We start from the raw sequence: 18,144 nt of genomic DNA, 5'->3' as shown, positions 1-18,144 counted from the left end.
GGAAACAAAAGAGTAAGGAAGTCTTGCTGCAATTGTACAGGGCTTTGGTGAGACCATACTTGTAGTACTATGTACAGTTTTGGTCTCTTTACCTAAAGAAGGATATACTTGCCTATAGGAAGTTCAACAAAGAACATAGAACAGTACAGGCCCTTCGGCCCACGATGTTGTGCCGACCCTTTAACCTACTCTAAGATCAAACTACCTACATACCCTTCATTCTACTATCATCCATGTACCTATCCAAGAGTCGCTTAAATGTCCCTAATGTATCTGCTTCTACTACCACCGCTGGCAGTGCATTCCACACACCCACCACTGTCTGTGTAAAGAACCTACCTCTGACATCTCCCCTAAACCTTCCTCCAATCACCTTAAAATTATGCCCCCTGGTGATAGCCCTTTCCGCCCTGGGAAAAAGTCTCCGGCTATCCACTCTATCTATGCCTCTCATCATCTTGTACACCTCTATCAAGTCACCTCTCATCCTTCTTCGCTGCAATGAGAAAAGCTCCCTCAACCTTTCTTCGTAAGACATGCCCTCCAGTCCAGGCAGCATCCTGGTAAATCTCCTCTGCACCCTCTCTAAAGCTTCCACATCCTTCCTATAATGAGGCGACCAGAACTGAACACAATATTCCAAGTGTGGTCTAACCAGGGCTTTATAGAGCTGCAGCATAACCTCGTGGCTCTTAAACTCAATCCCCCTGTAATGAAAGCCAACACCCCATACGCCTTCTTAACAACCCTATCAACATGGGTGGCAACTTTGAGGGATCTATGGACATGGACCCCAAGATCCCTCTGTTCCTCCACACTGCCAAGAATCCTGTCTTTAAGCCTGTATTCTGCATTCAAATTCAACCTTCCAAAATGAATCACTTCACACTTTTCCAGGTTGAACTCCATCTGCCACTTCTCAGCCCAGCTCTGCATCCTGTCAATGTCCCGTTGCAACCTACAACAGCCCTCCACACTATCCACAACTCCAGCAACCTTTGTGTCATCGACAAACTTACTAACCCAGCCTTCCACTTCCTCATCCAAGTCATTTATAAAAATCACAAAGAGCAGAGGTCCCAGAACAGATCCCTGCGGAACACCTCTGGTCACCGAGCTCCAGGCTGAATACTTTCCATCTACCACCACCCTCTGTCTTCTATGGGCCAGCCAATTCTGTATCCAGACAGTCAACTTTCCCTGTATCCCATGCCTCCTTACTTTCTGAATGAGCCTACCATGGGGAACCTTATCAAACGTTCATTAGATAGATTCTGTGATGAGAGGACTGTCCTATGAGAACAGATAGAGTAGAATAGGCCTATATTCTCTGGAGCTTAGAAGACTGAAAGGCGATCTCATTAAAATGTATAAAATTCTTTTAGAGGGCTTGACAGGGTAGATGCTGAGAGACTGTTTCCCCTGCCTGGAGAGTCCAGAACCAGAGTTCGTAATCTATGGATAAGGAGTCATATATTTAGGACTGAGATGAAGAGAAATTCCTTATTTAGAGGATTGAGTGTCTTTGGAATTCTCTACCCCAGGGGGTTGTGGATACTCAGTTGTTGAGTAAATGCAAGACCAAGATCGATAAATTTTTGAACACTTAGGGAATCAAGGGATATGGGGATTGTGTGGAAAGGTGGAGTTGATGTAAAAGTTCAATATTGATCTTATTGAATGGTGGAGCAGGCATGAGGGGTTGTATGACTCCTACTTCTTATGTAAAATGCCAGCAAGAAGCAAGTCTTCAACAGTAAAACAGTAAGAAAATGTTGTGAACAAACTGAGAGATAAAAGCAATAAAGGTAAAAGATCAGAAGAGAAGTAACTAGTTTGTAACTGAATGGTCTGCTGTCTGTGGACCTGAAGGATTTTGTATTGTGCAGAGCCCAAAATGACTTTGCGCGGCAGAGGATTTCAAATTACTCAAGCTCCGAGAGACTGAGAAAACATAGGATCTTTAACTTATTTCACAACTTTAAGTTCCCATACTAAAGACCACAAGTTGGCAACTGTATGGAATGCAAGATGGCTACACGAATTCCATTAATCACTTCCTGTAGTTTGTGAAATGCAACAGTGTGGTGAATTTGGAATCCCTTATGTTGCTGTTGTCCTGCAATATGAAAGGCAATGAAAATACTAGCCCTGCTGAACAATGCATCAGTCACTTGTTTGTTAAGTTAACAGAGAGCATGATGCCTGATATTTCAGATATCAAATAAAATTTGACACAAAGCCTTATATTAGGACAGATGACTAAAACAAGAGGAGAGAAGTAGAGAGGCGTGGAAGTTTCGGGAGGTGATTCCAGTGCTTAGGGCTTAGGCAGCTGAAGGCTTGGCCACCAGTGATGCAGCAATTAAAACTGGGGATGCACAAGAGATCTCAGAGGGTTGTGGGGCTGGAAGAGGTTAAAGAGATAAGGAGGCCATGTACATATTTGAACATGAAGGGGCAGTAGGTGAATGGGACGGTGCAAGTCAGGATACAGGTAGCAGAGTTTTACATGAGCTCAAGTTCAGTTGAGAAAGGAGGTGACATTGCTTGAACCGTCGCTATGGTTGAGGTCAACAACATTTTCTTACAGGATGTTGTAGAAGCTCTGCAACGGTTTCTGTACTGACCTGGAATCTGCATTTCCCCTATATCTCAGCAAGTTGGTATGATTGATGGTGTAATGCTGGATACAGCAGTCCAGCTCTGGCACCAACTTCTCTTCCTAGCATGCCTTCTTTAATCTTCCTTATTTTTAAAGCATGAAACCCTGTGGTTGGGGCACTTTGAAACCAAACTCTGCATTTGCAAAGATAAAATGTACATTTGAAACAATGGCTGTGTAGCTTTAAGACCTTCCTTCTCCATGTGGCTTAATGTTTTTAGATTTTAATGGCCACTTTCAATGGCTGGAGGAGCACTGGGTGGGACCTCTACTAGAAACACAGAAAATCATGGGCTTCATCTCAATGTTCTAGTTCCCATTTTGCATCCGTATTGAAGGTTTTGTTCCAGTGGACAATATGAAGTGCAAAAATACCAGTGCACATTATGAGCAGGTATCTGCTGAAATCAGCAAGTCCCAGTTTTCTCAATTATCATTAGTAGGACCATTCCCACCAACTGGAAAATCTACTATATTTCTTTGCCTCCTTTCTATATTTTAACTGTCTGTCTCTCCTTATTCTTTGCGCTTGTGTATGTCATCCTATATTTATGCCTGTCATCCTCTTTTCTATTGTGTGTGTATCTTTATTTAATCACTCTTTACCTGAACTATTTTGTATCTCTCAATTTTGTGTTTGTCTGTTTTTCCAGCTATTTATCTCGAGTTTCTTCCTCAGTATGTATTCTCTCTTTCTCTCTACATTTATGTTTTCTATATTTCCTTTCTTTCCCCTTTATTTCTCTTACCTGCTTCTCTCTCATCTTGTTTGTCTAATATTTATTTTTTTTCTTTGTACTTACTTAATTAAATACGGTTTCTTTTGCTATTCTTCATGACTTGGTAACAAAATGGTGGGAACACACTTCTGAAACAATTTTTTTTGAATGTAAATTTGTTTTAAAAAAACTAATCATAACATAACTGTTGTACTTTAACATTTCTGAAGTAAAGGCTGGCTACCCGACCCGAACTCGACAACATGTGTCGGGTTTGGCTCAGGTCGCACTTCTGGGTCCGGCATTCGGGCTCGGGTCAGGTACACTATCACCACCTCCAGTGAGTGGCTCCAATGTTAATGTACTTTTTGGACTTGAAAGGTGGTTTTGTTACAGTTATTTTAAGCTTTTACAGATAAGCAACAAAGTGAAAAACGGAAGGTAGGTTAACTGATGGTCGGGTCAGGTATGGGAAAAAATGGAAGGACTCGGGCCGAGTTGGGCTCAAGGTCGGATGTGGTTCCGTCGGGCTTGGGTTGGGTTGCATTTGCAGACCCGAGCTGGCCTTTATTGTGAAGCAGCTAATGACCCAATTAACTGGTATAAAGCAAAGGGCTCAGTGACTCAGCAGTTTTGCAAAGCTTATTTTTCACAGATTCTCGTGAACTGTTTCCAGGAAAAATGGCATGACATTTTGGTTGCCAGAGGAAGGCATCCAAAATGTTTCAGAAGTAACATACATAACAGTATGTCACAGGTAATGTGAACTCTGTGGACATTACAGGAGGAGTGGCGAGAGGTGGCAAAAAAGTTGCATGTCTTAGAAAAGAGCACAAACATGAGTCAAAAATATTGTCAAGTATCAGCGGTCATGGTAAATATAGAAAGTCCCAGTTGTAAAGTTTGTAAAGTTAGTTAGAGATACAGCACTGAAACAGGCCCTTCGGCCCACCGAGTCTGTGCCGACCATCAACCACCCATTTATACTAATCCTGCACTAATTCCATATTCCTACCACATCCCCACCTGTCCCTATATTTCCCTACCACCTACCTATACTAGGGGCAATTTATAATGGCCAATTTACCTATCAACCTGCAAGTCTTTGGCATGTGGGAGGAAACCGGAGCACCCGGAGGAAACCCACGCAGACACAGGGAGAACTTGCAAACTCCACACAGGCACTACCCAAAATTGAACCCGGGTCGCAGGAGCTGTGAGGCTGCGGTGCTAACCACTGCGCTGCTGAGTTGTAAAGCAGGAAAAGTTTCAATGACCGCACACGATCAGCAAAAGTGAGTACAGCTCCTCCTTTCCCCCTGTCTTGCTTGGTGCCTGGTGACAGTCTCTCTCCTCCCCTCCCTGCTCCAGTTTTCAGAGCATTGGCCATCCCTGCATCACATCCCTCACCATTTACTCATCTGCTGCTTGCTCGCTTCATTCTTTTCACTAATGGCATGTTGTTCCTACTTGATACAAACTGTAGAATCTGCACCTTCTGTCATGACTCCTACCTCAATTCATACTCCAGCCATTTATTTCGCAAACAATATTCATTCTCCTAGTAAATTGCTTCTTTCCCCATTAACTTATGCATCACACATGTGCCACTCATAATTCTTGCCTTCTGCAGAAGACATTGCACAACAACAGACAAAGAAATAAGATGGAGTAGTGTTGGGGGTGGGAGGGTGCACTGGAGCATCCATTATCATGGCCTTCATCTAGCTGGAGCAGCAGGCTCTGGAAATAAGTGGCACAGCAAGAGAAAGCAACATTGGAGATGGCAAGGCTGGTGCATCTCTGAACAAGGTGACTGTTCATCACTTGTACCCCTTCATGTAAAAGCAGTTGGACCTTCAGACAACTTCAAAAGATCAACCTGTATAGTCAAGCATTTCATGCCAGCCTCTCATTGCCATTTTAACTCTTGTCCCTTTCTCCCACTTCTCAACAATAGAAACCAGAAGAAGCTCCTGAAGAGGACACGTGGAGGACAGCCTTACTGTAAAGAACAATCATGCACTCCATCTCCTTAAAGCACCAGCAGAGAGACTGATACCCCTGATGGGTTAGATAGCAAGTTAGAGGAGCTTGCATTTGATGAAACACACAGTAAGTGTGCAGGAACAAGCACTGGTGTCAGGGAGCCCAGGAGACAATTTGCCAGAGTGCAACGCCCTCTCAGCTAACTGTGCTGAGCAGGAGAGATGTGAAGGGTCTGCTCATGAAAGGGAAATACTGGAGTCGTAGCAGCGATTAGATGGTGTATTGGAAGGCCTGCCAAAGACTTCGAACACCATGTCTGAAAGTATGGAGGAGCCCATTTCCAACAAATGTGCAATATACCTTGGAATGAGTGGCCAACGTCAGGGATACTGTAGTTGAGCCCTCGCAGCAGTCGTCTATCTCACCAAGCTTTGGTGAAACCTCAGACTCTTGCCATCCAGTCTCTGGGCACCAACATCTGCTCCACCAGTTGGATAGAACAGTGGATCACGTGGATAATGGCCTCCTGTAGTCTACTCTCCCTCAAATCAGAGGGCGTGAGCCAGAGCCCCATGGGAGTGACAGTGACGCTACGGACAGGCAAATGCTGGCCTCTCTCAGGACATCAGCATGTCTGCTCCCTTATCCAATATCCACAAGTGTTCCTAGAAGCTGTTGGGGCATACAGACTCAGCGGTAGCCAAAGAACTACAAACTGCAGCCTTGCTCTCATGAGCTCCCAGACGTCAGGACACCAGCCATGAGCCTACAACCAGTTCTTCTGAAGCCACTGGGAGAGCATCTCATAGAAGGAGCAGATTGGGTAAACTTTTTTTTTAATAAAGGCTCTATGGCTTGACACAGGTGATTAAATGATTTAAAGCAACTGATTTTGTTTGAGTGCACATTAAAACCGTAATCATTTTTGGCACTTTAGTCTGCTCTGCCTTTTGAGTCTATCATGTTAGTAAATCATTAATGCAAAAGTTCCATGATTGGTTTCAATGTTATACAATGGAGAATTATGGGAATGGTGACTGAAGTCAGCAAGACTGTTACCGCAAAAGGGCCTGGTTTCAGTTTCCATACAGCTGACTGAGCAATCACCTGAAGCATTGAGCAATTAATGCATTCCTTACAACGTCTGCCTGAATGGTGTGGAAGTGGCCCGCTTTCCTCGGCTACTTCCTCGCTTTCACCCACCTGTTCATCATCGGATGAAAACTCTTTTTGCCCATCTGCTTCCTCCAGCTCTAATCCTCTCTCGATAGCCATATTGTTTATGACACTGCAGGCCACAATTATGTGGGAAATTTCTCTGCAGTGTATTGCAGGAAGCCCCTAAACCTATTAATGTACCTGAACCTTTGCGTTAGTGAGCTCAATGATCCTCCTTATGGTGCCACAGCTCTCGTTATACCTGATCTGCTTGCCTTCTTGCAGGGTCTGCACAGATCAGCAAAAATCTAACTTGGTAGGTTTCAAATTTTAATCTTTCCCTAACTCTTCAATCACCTTCCTCACCATTTTGTTCTTTTAACTTGAGCATGATATAGAATATGGAATTTCTGGTCTGTCCCTAGCATCATGCACATTTCCTTCATCACCTGACCCATAAATGCTGCATCACTATCACGATCAATAACCTGTGGCATGCCCCACCTCAGTAAAACTTGTTCAACGAGTACTTGTGCAGTAGTAAGATGGGAATAGCTTTAACACACTTAGTGAAAGAATCAACAATGGCTAACAGGCTTGTTGGCCCAAGTTGTTTGATGTAGTTTGTATGTACAGTCAATCTGTATGCTTTCCCAGGGCCCTGCCGAGGTTTGGCTGAGGAATAAATGCCCACTTTTTACAAGGTGGCGGGTTGCTGTGAGCACAAGAAATACATTCTATCGAGATAGGTGTGCATATCTTCCTTCCACAATGGCTATGGTGTTTAAGTCTGTGACTCAAATGACCACTAGAATATCGTGAATGGCATAAAAGAACTCACAGTGAAAGATAGCAGAAGCTACCAATAATGGAACAGCATCTGGGTTTAGGATGAGTGAAGAGAACTCCTTGTCCAAAACAGGGGAATTGTGCCAACTGTAATCGACTGGTTATCCTGCAATTGTGCCTTTCAGTCAGAGAGCAAGTGGATTGTACTGTGGGAAGATCAGACCCATTCTGGGCGGTGACTATAGGCTACCAGAGTAGTAGTCGGAGGTTCACATGGCTCACTCGAGAAGGCAGCATGTTTGGAAGCTTCATCCACCTGATCATAAAGGATTTAGTAGGTTCTTCCTTTGTACAATTATTTCAGACGGTAAATAGCAACTGAGAGTTTCTGAGCAATTGCACAGATAGCCTGGAAAAATGCTGCATACTTGATAGGATGTCTCTCGGCACTGACCCAATCATTTGCTTGCCAGAAAGTGGGATATTCAGTGAGTAGACATACAAAATTAGAATCAGAACAAATTACTGCAGGACAAGGGTTTGGATAGTCACTGCCCTTTCCTTGCAATATAGGCCCATGGACTTGACAGAGGCATCTGATTCATAACCTTTATTGATAATCACACTAATAAAACCCATTACATGCAGTGCTCATGAGATCATTATTGTTATTACCCACAAGCAAGACTATGTTCATGGGCATAGATTGCTGAAGGTGGCAGGACATAGTGAGAGTGTAGTTAACAAAACATATGGGATCTTGGGCTTCATAAATAGAGGTATTGATTACAAAAGCAGGGAAGTTATGCTGAAACAAAAACAGAAAATACTGGAAATACTCAGCTGGTCAGGCAGTTTCTGTGGAGAGAAAAACAGAGTTAATGTTTCAGGTCTATGATCTTTCAAAGAACAAAGAACAGTCCAGCACAGGAACAGGCCATTCGGCCCTCCAAGCCTGCGCCGATCTTGATGTCTGCCTACACTAAAACCTTCTGCACTTCCAGGGACCGTATCCCTCTATTCCCATCCTATTCATGTATTCAAGATGCCTCTTAAACGCCGCTATCGTACCTGCTTCCACCACCTCCCCCGGCAGCAAGTTCCAGACACTCACCACCCTCTGTGTAAAGAACTTGCCTCGCACATCCCCTCTAAACTTCGCCCCTTGCACCTTAAACGCATGTCCCCTAGTAACTGACTCTTCCACCCTGGGAAAAAGCTTCTGACTATCCACCCTATCCATGCCACTCATAACTTTGTAAACCTCTATCATGTCGCCCCTCCACCTCCATCGTTCCAGTGAAAACAATCCGAGTTTATCAAACCTCACCTCATAGCAAATGCCCTCCAGACCAGGCAACATCCTGGTAAACCTCTTCTGTACCCTCTCCAAAGCCTCCATGTCCTTCTGGTAGTGTGGCGACCAGAATTGCACGCAATATTCTAAGTGTGGCCTAACTAAAGTTCTGTACAGCTGCAGCATGACTTGCCAATTTTTATACTCTATGCCCCGACCGATGAAGGCAAGCATGCCGTATGCCTTCTTGACTACCTTATCCACCTGCGTTGTCACTTTCAGTGATCTGTGGACCTGTACGCCCAGATCCCTCTGCCTGTCAATACTCCTAAGGGTTCTGCCATTTACTGTATACTTCCCACCTGTATTAGACCTTCCAAAATGCATTACCTCACATTTGTCCGGATTAAACTCCATCTGCCATTTCTCCGCCCAAGTCTCCAACTGATCTATATCCTGCTGTATCCTCTGACAATCCTCATCACTATCCGCAACTCCACCAACCTTTGTGTCGTCCGCAAACTTACTAATCAGACCAGCTACATTTTCCTCCAAATCATTTATATATACTACAAAGAGCAAAGGTCCCAGCACTGATCCCTGCGGAACACCACTAGTCACATCCCTCCATTCAGAAAAGCACCCTTCCACTGCTACCCTCTGTCTTCTATGACAGAGTCAGTTCTGTATCCATCTTGCCAGCTCACCTCTGATCCCGTGTGACTTCACCTTTTGTACCAGTCTGCCATGAGGGACCTTGTCAAAGGCTATACTGAAGTCCATATAGATAACATCCACTGCCCTTCCTTCATCAATCATCTTCGTCACTTCCTCAAAAAACTCAATCAAATTAGTGAGACACGACCTCCCCTTCACAAAACCATGCTGCCTCTCGCTAATAAGTTTGTTTGTTTCCAAATGGGAGTAAATCCTATCCCGAAGAATCCTCTCTAATAATTTCCCTACCACTGACGTAAGGCTCACCGGCCTATAATTTCCTGGATTATCCTTGCTACCCTTCTTAAACAAAGGAACAACATTGGCTATTCTCCAGTCCTCTGGGACCTCACCTGTAGCCAATGAGGATACAAAGATTTCTGTCAAGGCCCCAGCAATTTCTTCCCTTGCCTCCCTCAGTATTCTGGGGTAGATCCCATCAGGCCCTGGGGACTTATCTACCTTAATGCTTTGCAAGACACCAAATACCTCCTCTTTTTTGATAATGAGATGACTGAGACTATCTACACTCCCTTCCCTAGGCTCATCATCCACCAAGTCTTTCTCTTTGGTGAATACTGATGCAAAGTACTCATTTAGTACCTCGCCCATTTACTCTGGCTCCACACATAGATTCCCTTCTCTGTCCTTGAGCGGGCCAACCCTTTCCCTAGTTACTCTCTTGCTCTTGATATACGTATAAAAAGCCTTGGGATTTTCCTTAATCCTGTTTGCCAATGACTTTTCATGACCCCTTTTAGCCCTCCTGACTCCTTGCTTAAGTTCCTTTCTACTGTCTTTATATTCCTCAAGGGATTCGTCTGTTCCTAGCCTTCCAGCCCTTACGAATGCTTCCTTTTTCTTTTTGACTAGGCTCACAATATCCCGCATTATCCAAGGTTCCTGAAACTTGCCAAACTTCATCCTTCTTCCTCACAGGAACATGCTGGTCCTGGATACTAATCAACTGACGTTTGAAAGACTCCCACATGTCAGATGTTGATTTACCCTCAAACAGCCGCCCCCAATCTAAATTCTTCAGTGCCTGCCTAATATTGTTATAATTAGCCTTCCCCCAATTTAGCACCTTCACCCGAGGACTACTCTTATCCTTATCCACAAGTACCTTAAAACTTATGGAATTATGGTCACTGTTCCCGAAATGCTCCCCTACTGAGACTTCGACCACCTGGCCAGGTCATTCGCCAATACCAGGTCCAGTACGGCCCCATCCCTAGTTGGACTATCTACATATTGTTTCAAGAAGCCCTCCTGGATGCTCCTTACAAATTCTGCCCCATCCAAGCCCCTAGCACTAAGTGAGTCCCAGTCAATATAGGGGAAGTTAAAATCACCCACCACTACAACCCTGTTACCTTTACATCTTTCCAAAATCTGTCTACATATCTGCTCCTCTACCTCCCGCTGGCTGTTGGGAGGCCTGTAGAGAACGCCCAACATCGTGACTGCACCCTTCCTATTCCTGAGCTCCACCCATATTGCCTCGCTGCATGACCCCTCCGAGGTGTGCTCCCGCAGTACAGCTATGATATTCTCCTTAACCAGTAATGCAACTCCCCCACCCCTTTTACATCTCCCTCTATCCCGCCTGAATCTTCTAAATCTTGGAACATTTAGCTGCCAATCCTGTCCTTCCCTCAACCAAGTCTCTGTAATAGCAACAACATCATAGTTCCAAGTACTAATCCAAGCTCTAAGTTCATCTGCCTTACCTGTTACACTTCTCGCATTGAAACAAATGCACTTCAGACCACCAGTCCCGCTGTGCTCCACAACATCTCCCTGCCTGCTCTTCCTCTCAGTCTTACTGGCCTTATTTACGAGTTCCCCATCATTTATTTCACTTGCTGTCCTACTGCTCTGGTTCCCACCCCTCTGCCACACTAGTTTAAACCCTCCCGAGTGACATTAGCAAACCTCGCAGCCAGTGTGGAGGGTAATAGTTTGGATAATATGATAATAGTTTGGAGGAAGACAGTGGCAGAGTGGTGATGTCAGCTCCAGGCTAAAACTCTGGATACACTGGTTCAAATCCCAACACAGCAGCTGGTGGAATATAAATTCAATTAATTAATAAAAATCTGAAATTGAAAGCTAGTCTCAGTAATGGTGACCATAAAACTACCATCTGACTCACGAATGTCCTTTCGGGAAGGAAATCTGCTGTCTTTACATGTGACTCCAGTCCCATGGTTGACTCTTAACTGCCCTCTGAAATGTCCTAGCAAGCCATTCAGTTGTACGATAATGCTACACAAAGGTTGATGGATTGCAACAGTTCAACAAGATGGCTCACCACCACTTTTCAAGGGCAATTAGGGATGGGTAACAAATGTTGGCCTTGCCAGCAACGCCCACATCTCATCAAACGAATAAAAAAAAAAGCATGGACCCTTTTACCCTCCACACGCAAGCTCACTTGCAATATTTATTGTTCTTTGGACATTCTTCATCCATGAGTGACTACATCTGCCCTCATCTCTTTGATATTTATTACAGAGAGCCCCATTCTACTTTCACACTCCCTTATGATTTTTCAGACATGCTGGCGCTAGTCCAATAATTAAAACTCCACATTCACATCATCCCACATCTAACTGCTGGTCCCTGCATTTGTGGCCAGAGATTAATTAACTCTTACAACTGCAACAACAGCCTAGTATCTACTTAATGCTAGGTATTCTACTTAGTTTAAGAATTCTCACACAAACATTCGAGATTAGATTGAATAGGTAGATCAAGGAAAAGTGGTTGAAGGGTTGTGGGAATACAGTGGGTAAGTGTGATTACAACTATTTTCTCATGAGAATAAACACAAACAGTTTAGGCTTTATGGCCTCTTTCCATACTGGAACTTGCATGTATATTATGGAAGTACTTCCATTTCCAGCCATAAAGACAGGGCTAAATTGTGGCGAGTCGAAGAGACTTAGTAGTTGGCAGGAAAAAAGACAGAGGCGCAAGGGGAGAGCCAACTGTGCAACAACCCCGACAAACAAATTTCTCTGCAGCACCTGTGGAAGAGCCTGTCACTCCAGAATTGGCCTTTATAGCCACTCCAGGCGCTACTTCACAAACCACTGACCACCTCCAGGCGCGTATCCATTGTCTCTCGAGATAAGGAGGCCCAAAAGAAAAGAAGAACGAACTTCCATTTTTTGTTAAATTTTGAGGACGTGTTTTAAAACTCAAAAAAGGATTCCATAGGTGCTGGAATTTGTTTTTTCTTAAAAGTCATTGTAAGGTCATTTGGACTTGTTTGTAAACAACAAGTACTGGAAGTCACCTGCTTCAGATAAATACCCAACAGGGGCTTTTGCCTTGGAGAAGATGTTTACAGAGAAGTGACAGGTCAAGATTTATAGGGGTCAGGAGGCTTGACTCTTGAGATTGTCCAAAGCGAAACTAAAAACCAGTCAGTTGGAGTTTTAAAAATCAACCTGAAGGACAAAACCCCAACTCAGCCTTTCCCATCTCGGTGAAAAGCCTGCCAGTTTTTTCATCTCGGAGAAGCTCTTAGAAGCGAGCGCAAGAAACAGAGAAATTGATAATGCATTCTTCCTGAAAGGCCTGTCTGAAACCCCAATTGCTGCATTTTTCCTGAGACGCTGGGAAAACCTGCTGGATAAATCCTCGATGCCGCCTGACAAAATTGCAAAGATCCCAGTGACAGTCGTCTACACGAATTTGGGATGCCAAACCAATAAAAGGATAACTGACATCTTTCCATATCTTCTCTTTTTATTCAAGAATTAACAGGCATTTGGCAAAATATTATTTTTTGTTTTTGGAACAGAACTCTGAAAAGAAAATCAATTTTTTCCCCTGTTAACGTGACGTGTAGTGTGGTGTGTGTCTAAGGTATTTTCATATTTCAGTGTGCTAATGCTTTTCTTCATTACTGGTTATGTCGTGTTTAATAAACAACAAAATTGTCAGTTTACTATAAAAGAAACCTAGTTGGTGTATTTTATTCTGGCATAAAAATGGAGTCTATGATTGACCTCATCAATAACTGGGTAAACATTTAAATATATTTTGTGACCTGTGGAGAAGTGCAACTAGAAATGACAGTGCACTCTTCCCACTTTGGTAGTAACAGTATAGAATGAGAGGGCCATTGGAACCACTGCTGATCCCTGGAGGACACTACTGTTTACAACCCTCCAATCCAAAAAATATCCATTAGCCATCAACTCTTGAAAAACCAACTTTCCATTCATGTTGTCACATTCCTTTTAATAAGATACTTTTATAAACAAGCGTCATATGTGACACCTAAAACACTTTTTGAAAATCCACATTTTAAAAAAAATTCATTCATGGGATGTGGGCATCGCTGGCTAGGCCAGCATTTATTGCCCATCCCTAATTGCCCTTGAGAAGGTGGTGGTGAGCTGCCTTCTTGAACCGCTGCAGTCCATGTGGGGTAGGTACACCCACAGTGCTGTTTAGGAAGGGAGTTCCAGGATTTTGACCCAGCGACAGTGAAGGAACGGTGATATAGTTCCAAGTCAGGATGATGTGTGACTTGGATGGGAACTTGCAGGTGGTGCTGTTCCCATGCATCTGCTGCTCTTGTCCTTCGAGGTGGTAGAGGTCGCGAGTTTGGAAGGTGCTGTCTAAGGAGCCTTGGTGCATTGCTGCTGTGCATCTTGTAGATGGTACACACTGCTGCCACTGTGCGTCGGTGATGGAGGGAGTGAATATTTGTGGATGGTGTGCCAGTCAAGCGGGCTGCTTTGTTTTGGATGGTGTCGAGCTTCTTGAGTGTTGCTGGAGCTGCACTCATCCAGGCAAGTGGAGAGTATTCCATCACACTCCTGACTTGTAGATGGTGGATAGGCTTTGGGGAGTCAGGAGGTGAGTTACTCGCCGCAGGATTCCTTGCCTCTGACCTCCTCTTGTAGTCACGGTATTTATATGGCTACTCCAGTTCAGTTTCTGGTCAATGGTAGCCCCTAGGATGTTGATAGTGGGGGATTCAGCGATGGTAATGCCATTGAATATCAAGGAGTGTCATTGAATATACAACATTCATTCAATTTCCTTTCTAAACACATACATTTCCTCAATTAAATTTGTCAGACATATCTTGCCTTTTACAAATCTGTGCTGGCCATTCTCAATTAATCTAGTTTTTCCAAGGATTTCCAAGTATTAACTTCACGTACCATGGACTCTAGAAGCTTACCCACTACTCATGTTCGGCAGAATATTCTAGTTACCCAATTTATCCCTTTCACTTACCATGAAGAGGCATATATTAGCAATCCTCAAATTCTCTGGCACAAGTTCAATACATCAGGTCATTTGAAAACATATGGTCAGAGCCTCTAGGAGCATGCTATCAAGTCCCTTTGTTAGTTGTTTTTCCTCCCACTCATTGCACATCCCTGTTTTTCCTCTCGTTCTTTTCTCTATTATCCGTTCCCCCCACTATTATATTTCCATCTATTATATGCTTTTTCACTCTTATTACATTATCCCCATGAGATTTTTTCCTCTCTGTTACCTGCCTTTTAGTACTCTTTCCCTTGCATGCCCACGGTGACAATCTGTCCCTTAACGCAGAGCTTGATACAAGAGTAGGGAAAGCAGCTACCACCTTTGGCCAATTTGTGAAACGCGTGTGGGATGACACCAAGCTGACCCTTAGGATGAAGCTGATGGTTTATAAGGCCTGTGTTCTCAGCACCTTGCTGTATGGCTGTGAAACATGGGTGACTTACAGCTATCTGGAAAAGAAGCTCAATAATTTCCATCTTTGCTGTCTGTGGCGCATTATGGGTATATCCTGGCGGAACAAAATCACGAATGCGGCAGCCCTCTCAAAGGCAGAGCTCCCAATTGTGCTGGCACTAATCAAATAGGCAGCTTCAGTGGATGGGACACGTCCGCAGAATGGAAGTAGATGATCAGCCATGATCTCACTGAATGGCAGAATGAACTTGAAGGGCTGAATGGCCTACTCCTGCTCCTAATTCTCATGTTCTTAAATGGATTGATTGCTGCATGTCTGTCATCTTTCGTAGATGGAAGGATGCCAACTAGACATTGCATGGCTCAAGTATTATATGGCTCTCTGTTCTATATCTCTATTAGAAGTTTGAATCAGTTACATGTTTTTCTATTAATTTTCTATTACATATTTATTGTGCTTGACATTTCATGTGTCTCTCGGCTTCTTTCTATTACGTATCTCTGTAGCAAGTTTTTCTCTGGTATCTATTTCTCTGGCTCTCTGCACTGTATTATGTCTGACTTATTACATGCATCTTTAGGTTACGTGCCTCTTACTTCACCTTCTCTCTACTGCATCCTGCTATTGCTTGTCTATTACAAATCTGTTTCTGTACACCCATGATTACAACCTTCTCATTTCCAAGTCTCTCTGTAATACATGATTCCTTCTATTATGCATCTCTCACATTTAGAAATATAATCGAGAAAATTATATCACTGCACCCTCTCTCTTTTCATTTCCATTACATACCTGTTATGTCTACTAATACAGCCCTCTCCCTTGAAAGTTGCTATCAAAAATTCATCACTATTATAACAAGTGGCCTCTTTCTGTGCCTTAAACTTTCTATGATTCTATAAATCACCATTATGTTTAATACTACACTTTCTGGATTACATGTATATTCAAGTACATGCCTATTATAAGTATCTACTTTTATTTTAAAAACCACACCACTTTCTATTTCAAGCCACTCCTTTATTAAGTCTATTGCACGCCTATTGCTAAACTTCTCTCTATTACAAGCCATTCTAATACTTTTATTCTGTTCTCAGGAGGTGTCCCACATTGGCAGTGCCATATTTATTGTACATTCCCAGTTCTCTTTAGATGATGATGGCAGGCTGCAATTGTTTGTATCATTGTGTAGCTTGCTAAGGAATTTCAGAGGCATCATGTAGGCCAGACATGGGCGTAGGCCAAACCAGATAGGATTGGCAGGCCCCCTTCCCATTATATATCTTTATTTTATTGCCATACACTCTCTCTGTACTCCAATTCTCTCCATTACAAACCTTTATACAAGTCTCTATTACATGTTCATTACTACAAATCTACATGACTATACCTCTCCCGATGGCAAACCCATCTTTGAGATCCCTATTTTCTAATCTCACAGGTTAGGATAAACTTTGTACCCATCCATCTTCCTGAGCCATGAAGGACTGGGTATATTTGAATGCTATTGATGGGCCGTGGTGACATTTCCACAACTGCCAGATCACCCAGGCAGTGGTGGTGGGGGGAAGAAAGCGGGGACAGGGGGTGTGCGTGGAGGGAGGTGGCTGCATTAAGTCAAAATGTAAATCTGAAAGAAAAACAGTTTTTTAGTGAATATTTTAAAATCTCTTTTGACCAGCCAGTGATCGTGTGATGCAATTTAAAATTGATTTTCTTTTTAAAACAATCTGCTGGCTTAGCAAAATGGGAGGTAAGGCATGCAACAACATTCTGACACCCAGCATTGCTAAGGAATTAATGATGGACAATGCATCAGATAACTGCTGTGCAAGCTACTTATGCACACTACAAAAAAAAAAATCTTTGTTCAACTGTTATAACTTTCTTTGAAAGCAGTTTAGGGTCTTTCATGAATTTCTGGCTTATGCTAGATTTTTAAAATTAAAGAGTCTTAGCTAAGGGGGTCCTTAGGAGGAGAAAATCATTCACACCCAAAAATTGAAATGGACAAGGGGTAAAAATTAACATGAAGGTAATCACCACAGAAGATTTTCACTGTTATGCTTTAATGAGATGCATTTAAGGGGAAGCTAGATAAGTACATCAGGAAAGAAAGGTATAAAAAGATATTCTAGTAAGGAAAGATGAAATAGGGTGGGAGGAAGTTCATTTGGAGCATTAACACTGACAGAGACCTGTTGGGCAGCATGGCTTTGTAGTACTGTTTGTCTTGAATATATTCAATGACTGAGCATCCAGAGCCCTCTGGGGTAGAGAATTCCAAAGATTCACAACCCCCTCTAAGTGAATAAATTTCTCACCTCAGTCCGAAATGATCGAGCCCTTACCCGAGACTATACCCCCTAGTTCCACACTATATAGCCAGATGAAACAGTCTCTCAGCATCTATCCTGTCAAGCCCTTTAAGAATATTATACATTTCAATGAGCTTGCCTCTCATTCTTCTAAACCCCAGAGAATATAGGCCCTCATAGGACAGCCTTCTCATCAATCTAGTGAACCTGTGTTACACTCTAAGGCAAGAAAATCCTACCTTGTGTAAGAAGACTGCAGAGAGTAAAGGCCTAAACTGCTCAATCTCTCTTCATAAGACAAAGTATGTCAGGTAGTAGGGACAGGGAAGGATGACAGGGATAGTGAAGATGAGGCAGACGGAGGCCGAGACAATTCTCAAATTTAACCTCCTACTATCCGGTTAGCTAAGACTAAATTGTTAGGGAGATTGGATACTATGCTTTCACATTTAGATGCAGGACAATGAGAAGACCCAACAAGGCTACTCACAGCATTTAAAAGAGTCTGTAAACCAGGATGTATAACTGTAGCCACATAATGTGGATGCAGGGGAATCCTTTCCTATAAATCAGCATCCTTAGCGCTGAAGTCCAGGGAAACAGGCCCAGGTGAAAGCAGAAATCCAATACATGTCAGAAAACCACCTAACTGAACCCACTCAAAGCAGCTGGAGCTGCCCAGTGGTATTACTGTCTAAACCTGATGTTTCAACTAGATTCTACAGTGGCGGCGCAGTGGCTAGCGTCGCAGCCTCACAGCTCCAGCG

At 43.3% G+C, this 18,144-nt stretch overlaps 1 protein-coding gene across 2 annotated transcripts in view; it reads left to right on the top strand.

Moving 5' to 3' along the window:
- Nucleotides 1-18,144, top strand: part of LOC137377532 (sodium/hydrogen exchanger 9B2-like) — a 208,668-nt gene that overhangs the window by 17,432 nt on the left and 173,092 nt on the right. The window contains exon 3 of one of the 2 annotated variants that reach the window (XM_068047254.1): nucleotides 5,345-6,196. The exons of the other annotated variant lie outside the window; for it this stretch is intronic. The gene's annotated coding sequence lies outside the window, so the exon portion shown is untranslated. The remainder of the gene's footprint in view (nucleotides 1-5,344; nucleotides 6,197-18,144) is intronic. 2 annotated transcript variants of the gene reach the window in all.

Source organism: Heterodontus francisci, chromosome 1, assembly GCF_036365525.1.
Source record: "Heterodontus francisci isolate sHetFra1 chromosome 1, sHetFra1.hap1, whole genome shotgun sequence".
Taxonomy (NCBI): domain Eukaryota; kingdom Metazoa; phylum Chordata; class Chondrichthyes; order Heterodontiformes; family Heterodontidae; genus Heterodontus; species Heterodontus francisci.
This window is presented reverse-complemented; position numbering and strand designations above follow the sequence as displayed.